This window comes from Lactuca virosa, chromosome 8 (genome assembly GCF_052849685.1).
Source record: "Lactuca virosa cultivar CGN04683 chromosome 8, Lactuca_virosa_CGN04683_v6, whole genome shotgun sequence".
In the NCBI taxonomy this organism is placed as follows: Eukaryota; Viridiplantae; Streptophyta; class Magnoliopsida; order Asterales; family Asteraceae; genus Lactuca; species Lactuca virosa.
The window spans coordinates 132,395,957-132,420,345 of NC_136433.1; positions in this window are offsets into that span (position 1 = coordinate 132,395,957).

The following is a 24,389-nucleotide window of genomic DNA, read 5'->3' on the forward strand; positions in this document are numbered from 1 at the left end:
TGGATGTTGGCCTCCTCTTCGGTATCTTTTAACCGGTAACTGCCTAGCATAACTGGATGTTGGCCTCCTCTTCGGTATCTTTCAACCGGTAACTGCCTAGCATAACTGGGAGCTGGCCTCCCCCACGGTATCTTTCAACTGGTAACTGGGAGCTGGCCTCCCCCTCGGTATCTATGTCTATGGTGAACAAGGAACCTTAAAAATAATATCTTTCCTTAAAGCCCGTAAATTCATATCGAAAGGGTGTTCTATCTATCTGGCCTACACAGTCGATGTCTCGAAAGAAGATAAGAAAACGGTGAATGATGTTCCCATTGCTAAGGAATATCCAGATGTTTTTCCCGAACAATTGCCTGGTCTTCCTCCGGACAGGCAAGTAGAATTCCGAATTGACCTTGTGCCTGGTGCTGCTCCGATTGCTAAGACTCCTTATCGTCTTGCGCCAGCTGAGATGAAAGAAATGATGATCCAACTGCAGGAATTACTTGACAAAGGCTTTATCCGACCAAGTAGCCATACCCCCGAGGTTGGTGAAGGTCCTCAACCTGAGGAAGTGAATACTCCAGTATCTCCTCGTGAGGAGCGACTCTTGGGTAAACTTACCGATGTTATTCGACAGACTCTCGAAGAACACAAAAAGAGTGGTGATAAAGGAAAAGAGAAAGCCACCGGAGAATCTTCGAGAGGAGAGGTGAAGCGTCCCTCGTTTAAAGATTTCAAGAGTAGCGGTGCTACAGAGTTTTCTGGTGTTCTTAATCCAATTGTTGTTCTTACTTGGATCCAGAACACAGAAAAAGTGTTTCGTATTTCTCATGTAGATGCTGAAGACAAGGCTAACTATACTTCTGCAATGCTCATCGGAGAAGCCTTGGTCTGGTGGGAAGCAACCTATGAAGCTCTCAGCAAGTTTGACCAGGAGAATTTATCCTGGGAAATGTTCAAAACTCGTGTGCTAGAGAAGTACTGTCCTCTAGACATGAGGAGGAGGTTGGAGAAAGAATTCCTCGAGCTTAAACAGGGAGGAATGACCGTGAATGAGTATGAAACTCAGTTCAATCAAAAAGCACGGTTTGCCGTAAAGTATATTCCAACTGAAGATGAGAAAATTCAGTTATTCTTAGAAGGACTACGGCACGAAATTCACGATTTCGTTGCCAATCGGGAAGTACTATCATTTGATGAAGCTGTTGAGTATGCTCGAAAGCGTGAGCATGACTTAGAAATACGTGGTGTCACTCTTACTGTTCCGAAACATCCACGTACTGAAAGGACTGCTCCTGCTTCCCCTATTCCACCAACTCAATTCGTTCGATCTGAACCTAGCAAGCAAGTACAATCTCAGAGTGCTTTTCGTGGCCGCGGCAGGTCACAATCTTTTTCTCTTCAGTCGGCAGCTTGTCGAAATTGTGGAAAGAATCATCCGGGCGAATGCAGACTAGAGGAAAGAACCGTGGTCTGTTTTGGATGTGGAGAAGTAGGACACAAGAGGCCAGTGTGTCCAATGAAAGGTGTTATATGCTTTGCATGTGGTGTTACTGGCCACAGGAAGCGTTTTTGCCCCACCCTTACTAGTCAGATGACGGGAAGTCAAGCTTCCGTTCAACAACCGGCGAAAAGTCAAGCTTTCGTTCAACAACCGGCGAAAAGTCAAGCTCCTGTTCAACAATCAAGGGGTACTCCAACTAAAAAGGAGGAGGTTCCAAAAGCTAAGGGTCGTGCATTCCAGATCACCACAGAAGAGGCACGCGAGGACCCGAATGTTGTGACGGGTACATTTCTTGTTAACTCTAGACCTGCTCACATCTTATTTGATTCTGGTGCTTCAGATTCTTTTGTGTCTTATGAATTTGCGCATTCTTTTCAAATTGCTTGCTATGCACTCGCGCAACCCTTTCACGTAGAGACTGCTGGAAGTATATCATTACTTGCCGATAAAGTCTATAGGAATTGTGTTATAGAAATTGAAGGCTACAATTTTCTTGCTAATCTAATTCCTATCTCCTTGCCCAACTTTGACATTATTCTCGGCATGGATTGGTTGTCGAAGAACCACGCAGACCTTTTGTGTTATGAAAAGATAGTACGTATTCCCATTGAAGGGGAGAATCCTATCTATGTCTATGGTGAACAAGGAACCTTAAAAATAATATCTTTCCTTAAAGCCCGTAAATTCATATCGAAAGGGTGTTCTATCTATCTGGCCTACACAGTCGATGTCTCGAAAGAAGATAAGAAAACGGTGAATGATGTTCCCATTGCTAAGGAATATCCAGATGTTTTTCCCGAAGAATTGCCTGGTCTTCCTCCGGACAGGCAAGTAGAATTCCGAATTGACCTTGTGCATGGTGCTGCTCCGATTGCTAAGACTCCTTATCGTCTTGCGCCAGCTAAGATGAAAGAAATGATGATCCAACTGCAGGAATTACTTGACAAAGGCTTTATCCGACCAAGTACCTCTCCCTGGGGTGCTCCGGTACTGTTTGTCAAGAAGAAAGATGGATCGATGCGGATGTGCATTGATTATCGTGAGCTGAATAAGGTGACTATGAAGAACAAGTATCCACTACCTCGCATCGACGATTTGTTCGATCAACTTCAGGGTGTTAGCTATTTCTCCAAGATTGATCTAAGATCTGGCTATCATCAGTTGAAAGTTCACGAGCAGGATGTACCGAAGACTGCTTTTCGTACTCGATATGGGCATTACGAATTCCTTGTTATGCCGTTTGGTTTAACGAATGCTCCTGCTGTATTCATGGATATGATGAATCGGGTATGCGGCCCAATGCTCGATAAATCTGTCATTGTATTCATAGACGATATTCTAATATATTCCAAGACTGAAGCTGATCATGCCATTCATATTCGTACGGTGTTAGAACTTCTTCGAAATGAGAAGCTTTATGCTAAATTCTCGAAATGTGAATTTTGGCTTCGCCAAGTTCAATTTCTTGGCCATGTTATTTCTGGTGACGGTGTATCCGTAGATCCTACTAAAATTGAAGCTATTCAAAATTGGGAAGTGCCCCGTAATGCTTCCGAAATTCGTAGTTTCTTGGGTCTCGCGGGATATTACCGGAGATTTATTAAGGATTTTTCTCGTATAGCCGTACCTCTCACGCGTCTTACACGAAAGGAAGTGAAGTTCGAATGGGGTGAAGCCCAAGAAAAAGCTTTCTCGACTCTAAAAGATCTTTTGACCCATGCTCCAATCTTATCACTTCCAGAAGATGATGATGATTTCTCTGTATATAGCGATGCTTCAAGATTAGGACTCGGTTGTGTGTTGATGCAACGTGGAAAAGTGATAGCCTATGCATCAAGACAACTGAAAGATTATGAAAAGAATTATCCCACTCATGATCTCGAACTCGCTGCAGTGGTATTTGCCCTAAAACTTTGGAGACATTACCTCTTTGGTACAAAATGTCAATTGTATACCGACCACAAGAGTCTCAAGTATATATTCAGTCAGCAAACTCTGAATATGAGACAACAACGAGCCATGGAGCTGATCAAAGACTATGACTGTGAAATCCTATATCATCCTGGAAAGGCTAATGTAGTTGCCGATGCACTTAGCAGAAAGGTTTATCGTAATAGTATGTGTTATGCTATTACTCACACCACAGTAAAGTTCACTATCCTAGATGAACTAGAGAAATGGCAAGTAGAAGCCCTAAAGCCAGAAAATGTGAAGAAAGAAGGGATGGTACATTACACCGATGTTTTACTTGATGATCCCCAAGGACTGAAGGTATTCAAGAATCGACTGTGGATTCCGAAGATCGGTGGATTAAGAAAGAAGATTTTAGATGAAGCCCATAAGTCTAAACTGTCAATACATCCTGGTACAAGTAAAATGTACTACGATGTAAGAGCTGATTATTGGTGGCCTGGATTAAAGAGAGACATTGGAAGATATGTACAAGAATGCTTAGTATGCTTACAAGTCAAAACAGAGCACCAAAAGCCTTACGGAACCCCAGAAAGCCTTAGTGTACCTGTATGGAAATGGGAAGAACTGTCCATGGATTTTATTACCAAATTGCCAAAGACTGCTAGACAGCATGATAGCATTTGGGTAATCGTCGACCGCCTGACTAAAAGCGCTCATTTTCTTGCCATGCGTGAAATGGCTCCAATGGAGAAATACGCACAAGTATACTTGGATGAAATTGTTGCAAGACATGGTGTGCCACTAAAGATTGTTTCCGATCGTGATACTCGCTTCACTTCTCACTTTTGGGCGAGTATGCAACGTGAATTGGGATCTCGAGTTGCTCTCAGCACAGCCTATCATCCCCAGACAGATGGACAGACGGAGAGAACAATCCAAACGGTAGAAGATATGCTTCGTACATGTGTCTTGGAGTTCGGTGGTAACTGGGATAAATACTTACCTCTTGTCGAATTCTCGTATAATAACAGTTACCACGCTTCAATCAAAATGCCGCCATATGAGGCATTATATGGTTGCAAGTGTCGTACTCCATTATGTTGGCGTGAAATAGGACAGAAAATCCTTGGAGGCCCTCAAATGATTCAAGACACCACCGACAAGATTCAAATTGTACGAGAAAGAATGAAAGCCGCCCAGGATCGACAAAAGTCCTATACGGAAAAGAGGAGACGACCAATAGAATTCCAGGTGGGGGATTTCGTAATGTTGAAGGTATCCCCATGGAAAGGTCTTATGCGATTTGGAAAGAAAGGAAAACTAAGTCCTAGATTTGTTGGTCCTTTCAAAATCCTCCAGAGGATTGGTAAACAAGCATACCGCTTGGAATTGCCTGAAGATTTGGCAGGTATTCATGATGTCTTCCATGTGAGTTATCTGCGCAAATGCCTAAGCATCTATGATGAGGCAGTTCCATTATCCGAGGTGAAACTGGATAATAAGTTAACTTATGTAGAAGAGCCTGAAGAGATCGTAAACGAAAGAACGACTAAGCTACGTAATAAAGAAGTAGAGTTGGTGCTTGTCAAATGGAAACACCATCGAGGCTCGAACTATACTTGGGAGAATAAGAATGAGATAAGAGCGAAATATCCCCATTTATTTTAATCGATGTAATTTCGGGGACGAAATTCTCAAAAGGAGGAGGTATTTGTAACATACACGTTTTGAGATCGTGTTTTATATAAATAATATTATGAAATATTAAGTGATATTGAGTACTGAGTTCTAACAGATAGTTTTTACTAGAAATAAGGTAAAACTATGTTTAGAATCACTCATAAATTATTGGAAGTCTTATGAGATTCCGATTAAAAGCTAAATAGTGAAATTTAGCGAAAATATAAAACTTGAAATAAGTAAAATTTTATTGTTGAAAGTTGTAGATAATCTCGTTAGAAACACGTAGGCGAAAACCTCGTCGAAATCCGAGTTATAACGAAGAAGTTATGACCAATCGAAGATCCGCGATAAAACCGACACGGTGCCGAATGACGTAAAAAGTGAGTTTTTGATAAACTACTTTTTAGCCTTAGTGATCTAAATGAAAGTCGTAGTATTCGTTAAACCGAGAAGTTCGATAAAAAGAACGCCAAAATCTGACTTCGTATGAGGAAGTTATGATTTTTACAAGTTTCAGCTTAGCAGTAGACAACTAAAAACTCGAATTTTAGATCGAGTGATTTTTAGCCGACACAACCTAAACGAGAATAGAAGGTCTCGTCATTAGTAGTACAACGGTAAAAAGTCTGACGAAAACGGACGTCGGATGAAGAAGTTATGAATTTTTAACGGATTTACCAGTCCCGGTCTGTTAAAAATAATAATATAAAAATAAAGTCAAAATTTTCCGACGAAGTCTAAACGAAAGTTGCAGAGCATAATTTTCTCTACGCGTGCATATAAAGAACGTCAAAAACGGAGTCCGTATGAGAAAGTTATGGATTTTACAAGATTGGGCGCATTCTTCGAGAAATTTCGCATGAATAGTGATTGCCACGTCACCCTCGCTCGGAGTTGGCCACGTGTCCGAAGCTGCTGCGTGGCATGTCCGAGAAGCGACGCGTGTCGCACAGGTGTCCGAAGAAGCACGTGATCCTCGCATGCCACACGTGATCCTCGCATGCAACACGTGATCCGACCCTCGTGTCCTCCTCCCATTGGAGCGAAGCAGCCGACCCAATCCGAAGTAGCCAGCTCTCCGGCTGAAGCTTCGCCCTGCTGCCGCGTGTTCCGAGCCTCGCACACATGCCCTCCTCTCCTCGCTTTGGATCCGAGGCTCGCACCTATATAAAGGGTGCGAGACCTCCCGGTTCCATGTTTGAATTTTGGTCTTTTTCACCCCTTTTCAACATTTTCTTACATTCCGACTTTCCCCAAAGCCCCGGTACTTATTCCAAATCCCGAAGCGCACCCCGAGATTCCCGAGAAGCCCGAAAAATTTATCTTTTCGGTTTCGAAGCTCTACCTTCGCAGAGCCCGGTTTTCAAGAAAACTCCCGGTTTTCAACGAAGAAAGTCATATTTAAAGCCGAAGTGCTGCCCAAATTACTATTTTGACCCCCATTTATTTCTCGGTGAGTTTAATATATAGGAACAATTGTATGTTATGTGTTATATGTGCTATGTGCTTTTCCATGTTATCATCTCGAGTTGTTGTATCTGCTATTTTATAGCAAGGCTGTACCTCTGACTTGAAGTGTATGACATAAGCATCACTTGGGTATTGGTATGAACCGTTGACCATGAAGTGTATGACATAGGCATCACTTTGGCTTCGGTAGTATGCTAAGATAAGGCTGAAAGCCTAAATATTCTAGCAAAATGATATTCTTGAGTATTTACTGTGCCATTTGTGCTGAAACTTTATTGATTTTATATCAAGTATGGAATTTGTTATGTCTCATTGATTAATATGGAAAGCTTTTCGCATTATGCCTTTGTTGTTCCTTGTTCCTCTTTGCTTCTGGCATATTACAGTATATATATGGCATAACGTTATATTATATCTATTATTGAACTCACTAAGCGCCACCGCTTACCCCTCTCAATGTTTAACTAATTTGCAGGAGATAAGCATCCAGTATAGTTATATACTGGTAGCAGATTTTTTTTGAATAGTTTGAAACTACTGTATTGATAGAAGATTTTTGAATAGTTTGAAACTATTGTATTTTGCACTCCCATATGTATAAATCTATAGAATCCTGGGAAGTTATGTAATATATAACACTATGAAATAGTGGGTTTGTATCCAATAGTTTGTAACCGCTTTATCAATATAAAATATTGTTTTATGAATATGCATGTAGCATGTTTTGGAGTAACTATATTGTCAAGTATGAAAGTTGGGTCTTTCAGAAATATGAAAGTATAGAAAGGGTTCTTTCAATCAACCTAGGATGAGATCTAATGCTGGGAGCCCTGTCTTGATGAGGGTTAATTGTATGGATATAAGGCGACTTGGCGGATTCAAGGCAATCCTTGAGAAAAGTATGGATAGATGTGGAAGGTACTATGGGCTCGTACTATTGGAAGCTGGGGATCCGTACTCGAGTCAAGGATAGTTGAGATGAAACTAAGAAGCTTTTAGAGTTTGTGATCCCTCGATATATTCTGATGGTTTATATAGTCTATTTTCAGTATGGTGATCTGCGGGGCAGACCTGTTGGTAGTTCTGGTGCTGGAGAGGGCTCGGGCTCAGGTTCTGGGGCTGGGCAGTTTGATGATCAGATGAGGGAGTTCATTTCATCTGAGATTACGCGTTGCATTCTTGAGTAGACTCCTGTGATCTTTGGTACGGTCAATGAGGGTATTCTGGAGATTTTGGATGAGCGGTCGAGCTCGTTTCGTACTGAGATGGTGGCCTTGGTAGGAGCGCGTTCTTTGACCTTCAGGGAGTTCTGGGCATGTGGAGCTACAGACTATCACGTGGCGAAGGACCCGATAGTGAGCATGCGGTGGTTAGCGGATGTTGCTAACACCTTCCGCACCAGCAGTTGCCCCGAAGGGTCAAAGGTTAGATTTGCTTCCTGCCTTTTGAAGGACAGGGCACAAGATTGGTGGGAGGATTTTGGACGCTCAGTTGGTGATGTTGCGGTTGATTTGATGACTTGGGATGATTTTGTGACCAGGTTCAGGGCTGAGTTTGCACTGGTGATTGACGTGCAGCAGTTGGCGCGGGAGTTTTAGAATCTCCGCCAGACTACTGAGAGGGTGGTTGAGATCATCGCAATGTTTCAGGAAATGGCACTTTTGGTTCCGCAGTATGTGGCGGACGAGGAGATGAAGAAGGTACGGTATCATGAGATGTTGAGGAGCGGTATTCGGCAGTTTGTGAGCCGATCTAGCTGTAGGACGCTGGAGGATATGATAGCGTGGGCTAGGAAGATGGAGAGAGAGAGAGAGAGAGAGAGAGAGAGAGAGAGAGAGAGGGAGATTGATCACGAGATGGAGAAGAAGAGGAATTCAAATGAGGCTCAGGTATCGGGGGGTTCGGGCAAGAGGCCCAAGGTTGTTGATGCGAGAGGGAAGGGCCAACAGGGCCAGGGCCGTTGTGGCAAGTGTGGCAGGACGCACGACAGGGCATACATGATGGGTGGTTCTGGCCGCTTCAAGTGCGGTCGTACGGGTCATATCTGTTGGATTAATGTCTAAGTCCATAACTATATTTGGTATGTACTTGACCCGACCCGGCATGGTCCATTTGGGTTGCACTTCACCGGCACAATTTATATGGATAGTCTTTTGAGAATAGTATATTTATGATTTATATTAATATATTATAAGTTCTAATATATTAATATGGAATCATATTATTTAATTAGTATTGATCAAGAATTAATTTAGAATTAATTAAGTGATCAAAAAAAACTAATTAAATATGGACTCTTATATATATGGAATGGGCCAAGTTCATTTAGGTTGGGCTAAGCTTTCATGGATGGTCCATGGAGCTTTCAACCCATGGATCCTATGTAAATGAAAGGTCATGGGTATTAGGGTTTACATGGATGTAACCCTAATCCTCCATAATATATAAAGGGGTCCTTGGCTCACAAAATTGGCACAAGTGTGTGAAAATAAGAGTGGGCCGATTTTAGTGTGCATACATATTCTCTCAAGTTCTTCCAAGGTGTTTTGGTGATTTGTGATTCCATTTGAGGCTTCTACACTATTGGGGCTAAGCTCTTAAAGCTTGAAGACATCAAGCTACATCAAAAGGTATGTCATCTAACTAGAACTTTGTAGTATAGGTGCTTCATAATATGCTAGTTAGGATGAAACATTGGAATAGTTAATATTTGCATGTATAATAGAGAAAACATAGATCCAAGGTTTATAGGGTTGCATGTACACCATAGGAGTGGTAGTATACTAAAACCCAACAGTGGTATCAGAGACAGGTTGTTTTCTGTTATATTGATGCAAATGTTTTATTTTCAAGTTGAAAAAAAAGGGAAAAAAAACATGACGTTTGTCAAATTTTAAGATAATTACTTGTTTTGTGAAAAATGAATTATTTGTAAAATTTGAATCATTTGTTATATGAGTTGAATTAGGTCAAATTTAGTAAAAGATAAAATGATATGATTATTTTATTAGTTTTAAAAGTTTGATCTAAATGTTTTAAGGAGTTACATATTTTGTCATAAAATTTTGGAGCTCAAAAGTTTTTTTTAAAGTTGTGATCTTAAGGGTTTTTGAAACTTCCATAAGTTATGGATATGAAAGTTTTTTTTAAAAAAAAAATTGATTCAAAGTTTTTATGGAGTTACAAAATTTGGTGTTAATGTTTTAAAGAATTCCATAACTTGTTCTTAAGTTATGGAACATGGAAAGTTTCATCATAAAACACCATTAATTCCATAAGTTATGGAATCCAAAGGTTTTCAAGACTTACAAAACTTGCCCTCAAGTTTTGGAATTTGAGAAAAGTTTTTTATGAAAAAAAGAATTGAATTCTAAAACTATTGGGTTCATAACTTAAACAATTAATTAAATGGTTTTAATTTTGAGTTTAATAATTGGAATTATGATGTTTTCTTGAATAGTTCAAATTAACTCTTATGGACTTTATTAATAGTTAATTAAAACGTTTAATTAAAAGAGTATTATTAATCCATAAATATATGGTTTGAGTTTAATTAAATTAAAAGTCTAGTTTAATTAATAGATTAAACCACAAAGTATTTTAAATGTCTAAAATACACCCTTATACTATTATAATATTAAAAGTTTAATATATTATATGTATAAGAGCAAGTCGTCTTACCATTAGTAGGCCTCATTCACGAAGCCGGTCTATAAGGGGGGTATAAGGTTACTGCCTATAAAATGGCAGTTTAATGGGTGTCCACTCTCACTCACCGCTTCCTTGACCGGTGGAGGGTCGTTAGCCGAACAGGTAGGACAAGGACTATAATTCTCCCTTCATTATAAGTATAATGATAAATACTAAGTAACTAAACACTTATAAATTCCCAATCTTAGTTACTTAGGAAAATGTGAATAAGGTGCTAATCCATGAAATTACACTTTGCACTTTGTTTAAGCTGTTAGTGGAGTGTGTGTGGTTAACCGGCACACTAACCTGGACTTAACAAGGTAGGCAAATGGTAACTTAATGTTTATCATAGTATCGTTGGAGCGTGTGTTGGTAACCGGCACATCGATTGAGGGGTAAATATTAAGGGTACCAAGTATATTTGCATGGTTACTTCACACCTTGTTTTGTGATCCTCGGCATCCCAGTCACAAAACCTGAAGGGCACACTCGAGATTGAAACATGCCATTGAAAAGTTCAATGAATCTCAAAAGAATCTAGGAGTTTCAAAACCAATTAAAACCTAATAATACATTTCGTTTATCTTGGTGGAAATTGGTGAATCGTCATTCACCTACCTTCAAATATTTTATAGCTTGGATTACGGCATCCCTCTTCCAAGTTATAAAATAGTTTGTTGGGTCCTAGCCTTAATATATCATATCGGGTGTTATATTAAGGACTTAAATCAACTTTACGTGAATTTCTCCCATTGTTGATGTCTGGTTTAGACAAAAATGATCTTCCCAAACCAAGCTTTCCTAATGAATATGACTTCCCGAGTTTGGCTCATGGAAGTCATACTTCTCTTCCTCCACCTCCTCCAATTATTCTCCCTAACCCACAAGTTCAAGGTCACTCAAGCCCTAATGGCAAGCAAGGTCTATGTGTGATCACATCTTAGAGATGAACTCACATATTGACAAGCCGGGAGAGTTGGGTGTCAAAGTCTTGACAAAGTTGGATGTTTAATCACTTTCTAAGTCACATAGTGAGTTCCTTTGGGACTACTATGAAACAGACTATGACATGAACCTTAATGATCATATCTATTTGCTTTGTGCTGCTGAATCAACAATGATTTGGAACGATAGTAAGGCAAATTTGATTAGAAGATCAACTTCCCAAAAACTTTATGGACAGTGACAATGGTGACACTGGAAATCCAGAAAAAACATTCTCTTCCCAATGGAAAGGGATTGGCCATATTCAACCCGGTTGACCAAATGGTAAAGAGAAAGGCTAAGTCTGAGATAGTCCCATTACCAAAGGGTCCATATGTTTATTTTGCCAAAGGAAGGGGCGTTGATTGCAAAGCTGCCAAATTTACCTAAGGATGTTAAAGTCAATAAGTTTGACTCTACATCAGGTAGAGCCCATTATCTAACTCTGTTAAGTTCTATTCTGAGATCCTCATTACATGATGTGACTGGGTCACATGTTGATGTTTTAAGAATCAAAGAATAGAGAGAAATCTTAAAGGAAGTATATGCTGATTCTGATCGCGAAGGTGGATTTCGATCGCATCAGAATTTTGAGCAGTTGCTTAAGAAGTTATGATATATTGCTAAGGAATAGATAACAACAATTTTCCATGTGGATTGTAAGGATAAGTTTTTCCGCAAAGTTTTAAAATAAAAGAAAATTGTTTAATTTTATTTATTTGAAGTATCCTTACAATGGCATTTATGGAAAATTGTTGCTTATATGATTCCACTGACAGCAATATTGGAAAATGGATTTGATTCTTTCATTTGTGGTAGTGTCTAAATTTACCAAATCAGGAAAGTTCCTCATCACCCAAGTTTCAATTGGACCGAAACTTGGAATCATGCAAGTTGAATAGTATGATGAATGAGAACTTTCAAGCATTGGAAAATCAAGACTAATTACTTGTTCACATGGATGTGTGAGTCAAGTGAAGGACTAAAGGGATCGAGTACACATTCTTGTGCACTGGTCATGTCCACCACAAAGCTCGTTAAGACTATTTGATTTACTAAAGTTTAGTAAATATGGTTATACTTACAAGTTTAAGTATAATTCTGAAACATTGGAAAAGTCTCAATGTATGGCAGAACGAATGGGAAGAATCAAATTAGGCAGAAAGATAAAAGTTTCTCAAATCTGAAAAGATGGGAGAGTACTTTAGTATCATGTTTGTGATCATCTTAATGATTTAGAAATCATATCACAATTAGTCCTCTAAAGGTCATCTTAGTGCATTCTTATGACTAAGAAGAGGAGTCATGAATTGTTGAAATGGTTAGATCAGGAAGATGAGTCATACTTCGTTCCAAAACAATTCTTAGAGTCATACTCCAAGATTGTAACTTGAGTGACATATCTTAAAGAAAGGTTTAAAACACTTGTCAAATGTAAGAGTAAAAGTGTCCTACTCTTGTACATTTGAAATTGGTAAATTGTGATGTTTTGGATAAAACAAAGACCAACTAAGGCCAATTGTGTGAAGTGTTTGTCTTGATAAAGAATCCGCACTATCTCTTGAATATTTGGCAAGATAGTCTTATATGTCAAGAGGATAGTGGGAGTCTTAAAGATCCTAAAAAAGAATTTTAAGAACTAATCAAGAATAAAACCTGAGGTTCTTCACTAGCACACGACTTGAGGTTTATAACCTATCGTGTTGACATATTCTGTGCCCATTCCAGTTAAAGTTCGCTTTGCATAGGAGTTCTGAAAGTTCTCAATTGGTTGCATAACAACTTGGAAGCAATGGTAGGCCCTGTACTGCCAGGTGGCAAGAAGTTAAGATTGCATAAGTTCAGTCCATATGAGTTTGGATTTGTCATTATCCTTGTCTTGTGACTATGGTTTTGACGATTCACATGGATAAGAACACATACACCATAAAATCTGAGGGTCATAAGGTTTCTCTCCGATTCATGAAAATGATGGTGAGGAAACACTTCCACCAAGTAGATTTGAAGCAGATGGCAAAAGGTCTAAACAATTGAGACTATGATTACGGCATCCCTTTTCATAGTTCTGAAATTGTTTAGACACACATGCATGCTATCTAAGGAAAGGTGTATGATTTTGATAAAGTTTTATCAAAGCATCTCGTATCAGAAATCTGAACTTTGGTAAGAAAGTCAATAAAGTATTGATTTCTAGAAGTCCAGCTGATTTCTGAGTACATGTCAAAGCTAGTGGGAGCATAAGTGTTACGCTAATAATCATTATGTTAGTGGGAGCATGATAATTATTGTTAGTGTTGCAAGTTAGCAATGTTAATTATAGAAAACAAAAGTTTCAATTCGTGAGGCTGCAGGGATTGAAAAAGTTGTTTTGCTATAATTAAGGGAGAGGATATATTTCATTTCAGTTCTAAAGGCTTAGATTGAGACCTTAGTCATCTTTAGTCAAGAATATATATATGAATTTCATGTTGGATTGGTTCAACTTAAGGAAATTCTATATATTGCATTCTTAAAATTCGATTATGATTACGACATCCCTCTTCATAGTCAAATTTTGAAAACATGGCAAATAAAAATATTGTAGCAAAAGACTGGTCTAGAATCATGTCTTTATGTGAGACATCATGAATCGTGTACCATTTGCTTTGGGTACAGGATCGATTGCATGTGCTATAATATTTGTCATTTCTAAATTTTTCCAAATGCCCAGAGGCATTAAGAAGGGAAAAGGTCTAGAATTGGATATGACTAAAATGATTAAGCAATTGTCGAGGACAATCTGAGGTTTACCAAAGATTGGTTGCTCAGGGACAGTTGGAAGTATAGTGCTAATTTTAGAAGGACCATATTGACATATTCTGAAAAGAGGCATCTCTTATTCAGAAGTGATAGTCAAAATGAGAATATGGAGTTGTCTCCATAGGTGGAAGTTATCTGTGTAAGATTAGAAAACTTAATGCAAGAAGCATGTCCAAAGCAATGTACTTTGAATATGAGACTTAGTTTCCATGGAGTTGATCTCCATTGGAATACCTTATAATGACTGTTGACAAGTATTTGTGACTTTGTACATATTCATTACAGGAGGGTTAGTGCATATAAGTTTAAAATCTAAACAGATTTCGATAAATGATAGGAATTTGAAATTCTCACATTTTTCGATAAGGATTTGGGAGTGTGAAATTAGAATCATTGAAATTATGTTCAATTGGTTTATTTCACAAAGTAAGGAGTATGGTGATAAATAAAAGTGTTTATTTATATTCATAGGGTTTGATACCATATTTGATTCATTTATTCTTGTGTTTCACTTTGCATGTTTTGACTTCTAGAATAACTAAGTCGCTCTTCCTGAATGATTAAGTTATTCAAACCATCCACAGTCGGTCATATGTTGGAAGTAGATATGAATCAAGACTGTCATGGGTTGGTTTGTAGAGGTCCAAGTTGGTGGACAAAGTGGTGCTACAACACTCATGAGTGCTCATAAGTTCTGAGTATTGGATTCAACCCGCGCTCATTTGAATCACTTCATGGATTTTATCACGAGTGATCATGAGACGATAATATCTTATATTCTTCAAACCTAGAGATATGAGTTGTTACTATGAGTTGGTTATACATTGATTGCACGAAAACGCATTTGGTAACTCGATGTTATAAAATGTGCCTTTGTGTATGATTCAACAAGTAGTAGAACAAGCCATATGAGTCGAAGTTTATCCATTCCTTTTACCTTCGGGATAAAAGCGATATCTGTGGGCCCCTCGATGATTTAGCGATGACGCATGTGAGTGCTTGGCCAAGCCAGGACTGATTTGATTTGTTCAATCAGTCAGTCATCATAAATCGGAAATCGGGAAACAACAAATGGACAGAGAGAATGATTTATAATCCATGTCTCAGTCCATATGATATCTAGAATGGAGGAATATATGATCCCTTATCTAATGGACGCGTCATTGATTTGTTCAGAGTTCGGCGAGCACCCATGTCTCAGTCCATATGATATCTAGAATGGAGGAATATATGATCCCTTATCTAGAATGGAGACTGTTGGATTAGATGTCTAAGCCCATAACTATTATTGGTATGTACTTGACCCGAGAGTAGCATGGTCCATTTGGGTTGCATATCATCAGGACAATTTGTTAGGATGGACTTTTGAGAGAAGGTTATTTATGGTTTATTAATATATTATATGTTATAATATATTAATATGAAATCATATGTTTTAATTAGTATCGATCAAGAATTAATTTGGAATTAATTTAGTGATCAAAAGAGACTAATTAAATCTATGGGGACTAATTATGATATTTAGTTATATTTATATGTGTTGGGCTTATGATCCATGTTGGACCAAGTTTATGTATGGATACATAAAGAGTTGGGCCACATGAACCATGGATCATAAAACCCATGGGTATGGATTATGGGTTATACCCATGACCCTTGGAATCCTACATATAAATAGGTTACTCCATAGCCAAAATCACCACTTCTTTTCTTAGAGAAATATGGAGGTGTTTTGGTCCATGGAATTCTCTCTCAAGAGCCACCTTTGTCCTAGGTGTGTTGTGATTCCATTTGAGGCATTTCATACTATTGGTGCTAAGCTCTTAAGGCCAAATACATCAAGACTTCAAGCCACATAAAAGGTATGTTTCCCTAAATAGTATATTATATGGTTGATGTCAAATGCATGCTAGTTATAGGTTTAATGCCTTGGAAACCATTTGCATGTATAATAGAGAAAACATAGATCCAAGGTATTTAGGGTTGTATGTGCACCATAGGATGTTGTAGTATACTAAAACCCAACATTGTGCGCCTCCTCCATCAGAACCTAACACACACCTTCCTAATACGGAACCCAAACCCTCCTGTGAAGAGTCAATAACACACGACTATCATAATCGAAGGAAGACACATGACCCACAATATGCTCATTCTTCCGGTGCTCTTCCTTCATAGCCTCGACCCGAGCCTCACGAATCTGCTCCAAAAGTGGAGTAATCACGATCATCCTCAAACATATATCCCTAACTGGAGTCGTGACCACCTTGCGGCTGAGAGAATCGGCCACCACATTGGCCTTCCCCGGGTGATAAAAGATCTTACAATCATAATTCTTCACCACATCCAACCACCAGCGCTGCCTCATGTTCAGATTTGGTTGATCCATCAGATACCTCAGGCTCTAGTGATCTGTGTAAATAGTATAACGGACCCCATAGAGGTAATGCTGTCAAATCTTGAGGGCGGAAACCACAACCCCCAGCTCCAAATCATGTGTCAGATAATTTGCCTCCTGAGGATTCAACTGCCTCGAAGCGTAAGCGATCACCTGATCTCTCTGCATCAACACCGCTCCTAAACCAGTGATCGATGCATCACAATAGACCACAAATTCCTCAACACCCTCCGGCAGGGTCAGAATCGGTGCCTCGCACAACCGCTGTCTCAAGGTCTCAAAAGTTGTCTGCTGCTCAGGCCCCCATCAAAATGTAATCTTCTTCTTTGTCAACCAAGTCAACAGAACAACTATCTAGGAGAAATCCTGGACGAACCTTCGATAATAACCTGCTAGACCAAGGAAACTTCGAATCTCATATGGAGACCTAGGAACCTCCCACTGCATCACGGTCTCGACCTTGGCCGGATCGACCAGAATACCATTCTGGTTGATAAGGTGCCCCAGAAACTGCACCTCGCGCAACCAGAACTCACACTTGGAGAACTTCGTGAAAATTCTCTCCATCCTAAACGTCTCCAGCACTTCCCTCAAGTTCTCCTCGTGCTGCTCCTGGGTCTTGGAATAAACTAAGATATCATCGATAAATACAATCACAGACCGATCCAAGATCGTCATGCACACGCGGTTCATGAGATACATGAACGCAGTTGGAGCATTGGTGAGCCCAAAAGGCATCATCACGAACTCGTAATGACCATAACGAGTCCAGAAGGTTGTCTTCTGCACATCCTCATATCTAACCCTCATCTGATGATAACCCGATCACAAATCAATTTTGGTAAACCAAGATGCACCCTGGAGCTGGTCAAAAAGATCATCAATCCTTGGGAATGGATAACGGTTCTTCACCGTTACCTTATTCAGCTCCCGGTAGTCAATGCACATATGATGAGACCCATCCTTCTTCCCCACAAACAAGATCGGTGCTCACCATGGCGAACTGCTCGGTCGAATGAATCCTTTGTTTAACAGCTCATGCAGCCGTGTAGACAACTCCTGCACGTTGGGAGGAGCCAACCGAAACGGTGCTTCGGCTATCGGAGCCGCACCCGGAACCAGATCAATCCTGAACTTAACCTGCCTCTCCGGAGGCACCCCATGCAAATCCTCCGGAAACACATTCGGGTAATCCCGTACAATAGGCACATCATCCACGATCGCCTTACCCTTATCCCAGATATCCTTAACATAGGCGACAAATCAAGAATAACCCTGCTGAATATAGCGTCTGGCCCTCATTGCTGAACGCAAGATCGGCTCATGCTGAGCTCTCTCTCCATGAACCACTGGCTCTCCCCCGCTTGGGGTTCGAATCCGAACTAGCTGTTGCTCACAATCGATCACCGCCCCATTAGGGCTCAATCAATCCATACCCACAATAACCTTGTTCCCAAGCAAAGTAATGGGAACCAAATCGACCAGATACTGCTCGCCGAACAACTGAAGAGTATAACCCCAATGATGCGTCCATTAGATAAGGGATCATATATTCCTCCATTCTAGATATCATATGGATTGAGACATGGATTATAAATCATTCTCTCTGTCCATTTGTTGTTTCCCGATTTCCGATTTATGATGACTGACTGATTGAACAAATCAAATCAGTCCTGGCTTGGCCAAGCACTCACATGTGTCATCGCTAAATCATCGAGGGGCCCACAGATATCGCTTTTATCCTGAAGGTAAAAGGAATGGATAAACTTCGACTCATATGGCTTGTTCTACTACTTGTTGAATCATACACAAAGGCACGTTTTATAACATCGAGTTACCAAATGTGTTTTCGTGCAATCAATGTATAACCAACTCATAGTAACAACTCATATCTCTAGGTTTGAAGAATAAAAGATATTATCGTCTCATGATCACTCTGATGGGTTTTATGCCATAAGAACATCCTATGTGCTCATACAAACCCTAATGCTTGGATCTAGGTTTCTCTATTGTACATGCAATTCATCCAAGACTTTAAACCCTAGATCTAGCATGTGATAATCAATATTAACATATGAATTAGGGTTTAGATCATACCTTGATTGTTATGTAGCAATAACAATCTCAAATCCTCCTTGTAATGGCTTTAGAAAGCTTAGAGTCACAAGTGTCACTCCTCTAATGGCTCACAAACACCAAGAGCAAGAGGATGAAGAATGAAGAGAGAGGAGGCTGCCCAAAACGTCCAGAAACCCTAGTGGAACTCTTAGCCACGTTTTTTGGGGCTTAAGGGTACTATATATACATGTAGGCTATTAGGGTTTTCAACTAGGAAACCCTAATCTGACTGCTTAAGCCCTAAGCAGCCCATGGACCCTTTTAGAATATCCCTTGGGCGATTTCTAATGGGTTTCCCCATAGAATTCGTCCAACCTATAATTCCAAGGTGATCCATAGCCCAAATGTAATTATCTTATAATTACAGTTCCAGCCCCTTAAGTTTAATTAATCTCTTTTAGCCACAAAATTAATTATCAATTAGTTCTTGACTAATATTAATTAAACAATATGATTTCTCCTTTAATATATTATTCTCATAATATATTAATAAATCATAATTAATCCTTTCTCTCCATAATTCATCCTATCAAGTTGCTTTGGTGAAGGCAACCCAAAAGGACCATGCACCATCGGGTCAAGTACATACCAAAATAGTTATGGACTTAGACACTAATCCAACAGTCTCCCACTTGGATAAGTCTAATAACTATTCTGCGTATGACTTCAGATCCTGATCTGCAATCGTAGCTTTCAAAAACCGCTGTCAACTCTGATCCTATCAGAAGCGTGTCCTTTATATAAGGGATCATATATTCCTCCATTCTAGATATCGTATAGACTGAGACATGGATTTAAATCATTCTCTCTGTCTATGTGTTGTTTCCCGATTTCCGATTTATGACGACTGACAACAGACTACAATTGAACACATCAAATTAGTCCCGGCTTGGCCAAGCGCTTAGGTGTCATCACTAAATCATCGAGGGGCCCACAGATATCGCTTTCATCCTACTTTGGATAAAAGGAACGGATAAACTTTGATTCAATGCTTGCTTGTACTCACTCACCAAATCACACACAACAATATGTTTTATAACACCAAGTTACTGGTGCGTTTACTTATTATCAATGTGTAACCGACTCACAAGATACAACTCACATATCTCGGTTTCATGAATATAAGATGTTATCGTCTCACCAATCACTCGTGATAAAATCCATGAAGTGATCCAAGTGAGCGTGGGTTTATTCCAATGCTCAAATCATATTCATAAGCACTCATGAACGTTGCAGCAAACATTTGCTTATGTCTAATACACTTTAGACAATCCACACACCAATTCATGACAGTCTTCATTCATACCTACTTCCAACATATGAACGACTGTGGACCATTCGAATAATTTGATTGTTCTAAACCAATTTAATTATTCAGGAAGTCAAAACATGCAAAGTGAAACACAAGAATAATACTAATCCTATATGGTCCCAAACCTTTGAGTATAAATAAAACACCTTTTATTTATCACCATATCGATTACTCATTATTTGTTGTTTCGGGTAATCAACTTCTTACTTGAATTATTACTACACTTGTCCCATGCTCTCAGCATGCACACAATGTTTACCTACGGTCCTTACTTTGTGAAATAGATCAAATGAACACATTTCCAATCATACTCATTTCACAACTCCCAATCCTTATCATAAGTATAAGAATATGAAATTCTTGTTACTTATGCTAAATTCTAACATTTTATGCAATGATTCTTTCAGAAAGTTATAGCTCAAAATCATCAAGACTTGGCCAATCTCTATCAGAAACAATTCTATAGATATGATGTCTCTCACTCAAAGTACATTCCTTTGAACATCCTTCTTGCATAAAAGTTTCTAATCTAGATACAGATTCTCAATATCCAACTCCCAATATGGAAACATTTCCATATTTGCCATATGACAATTCATTCTTAATAGAATCTTATCTATTCATAATAATGTCATCCAATACCATACTTCCAACTACTCACAAGCGATCAATCCTCAACGAGCTTTGGATCGTCCTTTGATAGTTGTTTAATTATTTTAGTCATAACCGATTCTAGTCCTTTTTCCCTCTAAATGTGCTAGACATTTGGAAAATTTTAGAATGGTCAAATATAATAGCACTAGCAATCAATCCTATACCCTAAGCGTATGGGACACGATGCATAATGTCTTACATAAAGATATGATACTTTATCAATCTTCTGTCATAATTATTTTATGTGTCTCGTTCTTACAATTCGAACTATGAAGAGGGATACCGTAATCATAATCGAAATTTAAGAACACACTATGTATCCTTTGACTAAATTTATTAAAATTTCTCAATCTAAGCTTTAGATTTTGAAACGAAGTACAATATTCTCTCCCTTAATTATAGCAAAACAATTATTCAATCCTTACGACTTTGCAAAGTATAACTCTTGTTTTATATAATTAATATTGCTAACTTGCAATACTTGACTTAATAATCATACAAGCACAACATTTATGCTCCCACTATCATGATGATTATTATCATATAAGCATAACACTTATGCTCCCACTAGCTTTGACATGTTTTAGAAAACAACTGAACTTCCAGAAAACAATACTTATTGAATTTCTGAAGTTCATATTTCTAATACCTAATGCTTTGATAATCCTTTATCTAAGCTTCTTAAACTTATACACCTTTGCCTTAGATAGCTCATATGTGTGTCTAAACAATCCAGACTAATTGCCAAATCTCACAATCGAATTATGGAAAGGGATGTCGTAACCATAATCGAATTCGAGAATACAATTTCACAATCACTATCTTCTTAAAATCTCTCTTAGTGAAAGCATTTCCTCACAGTCATTTTCATGAAGGAGGGAATCTTATGACACTTAGATTTTAATGGTGTATGTGTTCCTATCCATGCGAATTTGTCAAAACCAAAGTTTGCGACAAATCCAAACTCATATGGACTGAACTTTCTCAATCTTGATTTCTTGCCTTATGGTAACACGAGTGCGCACCATGTCTTCCAAGTAGTTAAGCAGCTCACCCTTTCATATCAATGTACTTTTCATTGATCAAGGTCCTTGCCTTTTATGCGTCCAAATGAGAACTCATAGAACTCACGTGCATAATTAACTCAATTGGAATGGCACAGAAACAAAATAATGTCAACACGATAGGTTGTAAACGTCAAGTCGTGTGCTAGTGATGATCGATAAGGTTTATTCTTGATTAGTTCTTGAAGCTTTTCAAGACCATTAAGACTCCCATTGACTCCTTGACATATAAGATTCTTTTGTCAATAAACATTTCTCGACAAACAAATATTCAAGATTTAGTGTAGCTTTTATCAAGACAAAACACTTCACTAAATTGGTCCTAGTTGGTCTATGTCTTATCCAAGACATCACAACTTTCCAATTGTGCAAGAATAAGAAAACCTTTTCAAATTTCACATTTGATGAATGTTATAAACCTTCTTAAGACTTGTCACTCAATTCATAATCTTAACTCTAAGACTTGTTTTGGAACGAAGTATGATTGACTTCTTGATTTAACCATTTCTTCAATTCTTGATTCCTCTTCTCAGACATACAATTGCACTAAGACTCACTTAGAGGATCAATTGAGATATGGTTCTTAATCATTAAGACCTATCATAAAACATAAAAAGGTACTCTCCCTTCTTCTTAGAATAGAGAAACTTTTATCTTTCTGCCTACTTGATTCTTCTTATTCGTTCTGCTATTTATTGAAACTCTTTCAATCAATTGAGAATTACACTTAATCTCATAAGTATAATCATATTTACTTATCCTTAGTAAATCATGACGAATATCTTTGTTACTCTTGTGGTGGACTTGATCAACACACAACCTTGTGTACTCGATCTCCTAGTCCTTCACTTGACACTTTGTCAATGAATTAGTCTAATTTCCAAATATGAAATTTCTCATTCATCATGCAACCAAGTTGTATGATTCCAAGTTTCTGTCCAATTGAAACTTGGGCGATGAGAAACTTTCCCTATTTGGTAAATTCTTGACCTTTCCACAAATAACATAATTAGGAATCAAATCCATTACTGCTAATAATAGAAACTTACATCAATTTTTCATACACGCCATTGCAAGGATATAAAATCAAAATTTATATTATTGCGGAAAAATTTGTCCTTACAATGCAATTCAACTGAAAAACTATGTTGTTAAATATTCCTAAGCAATCTATTCTAACTCCAAGTAGTAGCTTAAGATTCTAATCTTCAAGTAATGCGATCGAAATCCATTTCTTCACGATTAGATTCCGCTCACTTCTTCCCTTAAGATTCCTCTCTTTTCTTCGATCCTACAAAACATCGAAATGTAATCTTATCACATTATGTATTAAGAATCTAGAATAGGAACTTAAAAGAGTTAGTTAATGGATTTTACCTAAAGTAGAGCCATACGTTTTGACTCTCCCATCTCTTAGATCTCTTAGGTAAATAGGGCAGCTTCGTCTCCAATGCCCCTTCTCTTGGCAATAAAAGCAAATTGACTCTTTTGGAACAACACACGGAACTACTTCTGACTTTGCCTTTCTCTTATGATCAAACTTTTCGATCATGGCATGCCTTTCGTTGCCATTGCCTATATCCATAGAGGTCTGGAAGGCAGATCCACCAATCAACTTTGCTTTTCCAGTGCGCCAAATCATTGCTGATTCAGCAGCAATAAGCATATAGGTGAGATCGATGAGGGTTACGTCGTGGTTCATCATATAGTACTCTCTTACGAACTCACTATATGAGTCAGGAAGTGACTGAAGAACCCAGTCAACAGCCAGCTCCTCACAGACAACAGATCCCAACATTCTTAACCTATCAATGTGCGACTTCATCTCTAGGACGTGTGTACACACTGACTTTCCTTCTTCATGTTTACTTGCCAAAAGGGCTTGAGTGAGTTTGAACTTTTCAACCTTTTGAACTTGTGGGTTAGGGAGAACAATAGGAGGAGGTGGAGGAAGTGAAGCATGATCTCGGGTTCCTCGATCGAATCGTGGAATATCATCTTCATGTGAAAAGCTTGTTCCACGGGATTTGGGAAGACCATAGTTGTCATACTTTGACATCTACAAAACGGGAGAAAAATTCAAGTTAGTTGATTGATTGAGTCCTTAATAAATCACCCAAATGAGATATTAAGGCTAGGACCCAACACAATACTCTACAACTTGGGAGAGGGATGTCGTAACCCAAATTGCAGAACATTTGAAGGTAAGTGAATGACGATTCACTAATTTCCACCATGAAAACTGAAAAAAAAAATTAAGTTTTAAATCTATTGAAAATTCCTAGATCTTTTGAGATTCATTGAACATTTCAATGGCATGTTTAAATCTCGATATGCCCCTCGATTTGTGACTGGGATGCCGAGGATCACAAAACAGGGTGTGAATAACCATGCAAACTTACATGGTGCCCCCAATGTTACAGTCACCTATTCGATGTGCCGGTTAACCACACACGCTCCACCGAACTATGACAAACAATGAGTCACCCTTTGCTACCTTTGCTTAGAACCATTTAGTGTGCCGGTTAACCACACACGCTCCACTAACGTCTTCGCAAGGGCACAAAGTGTAATTTCATGGAATAGCATCAATTCACTTTTGCCTAAAGTAACTAAGATTGGGAATTTTGTAAAAGCATTTAGTTACTTTTGTACTTCATTATACTTATAATGGAAGGTATCTGTCCTATCCTACCCGTTCGGCTAACGACCCTCCACTAGTCAAGAGTGCGGTGGGTAAGAGTGGATACCCATTCAATCGCCATTTTATAGGCAATTTCCTTAAACACCCCTTATAGACCAGCTTCGTGAATG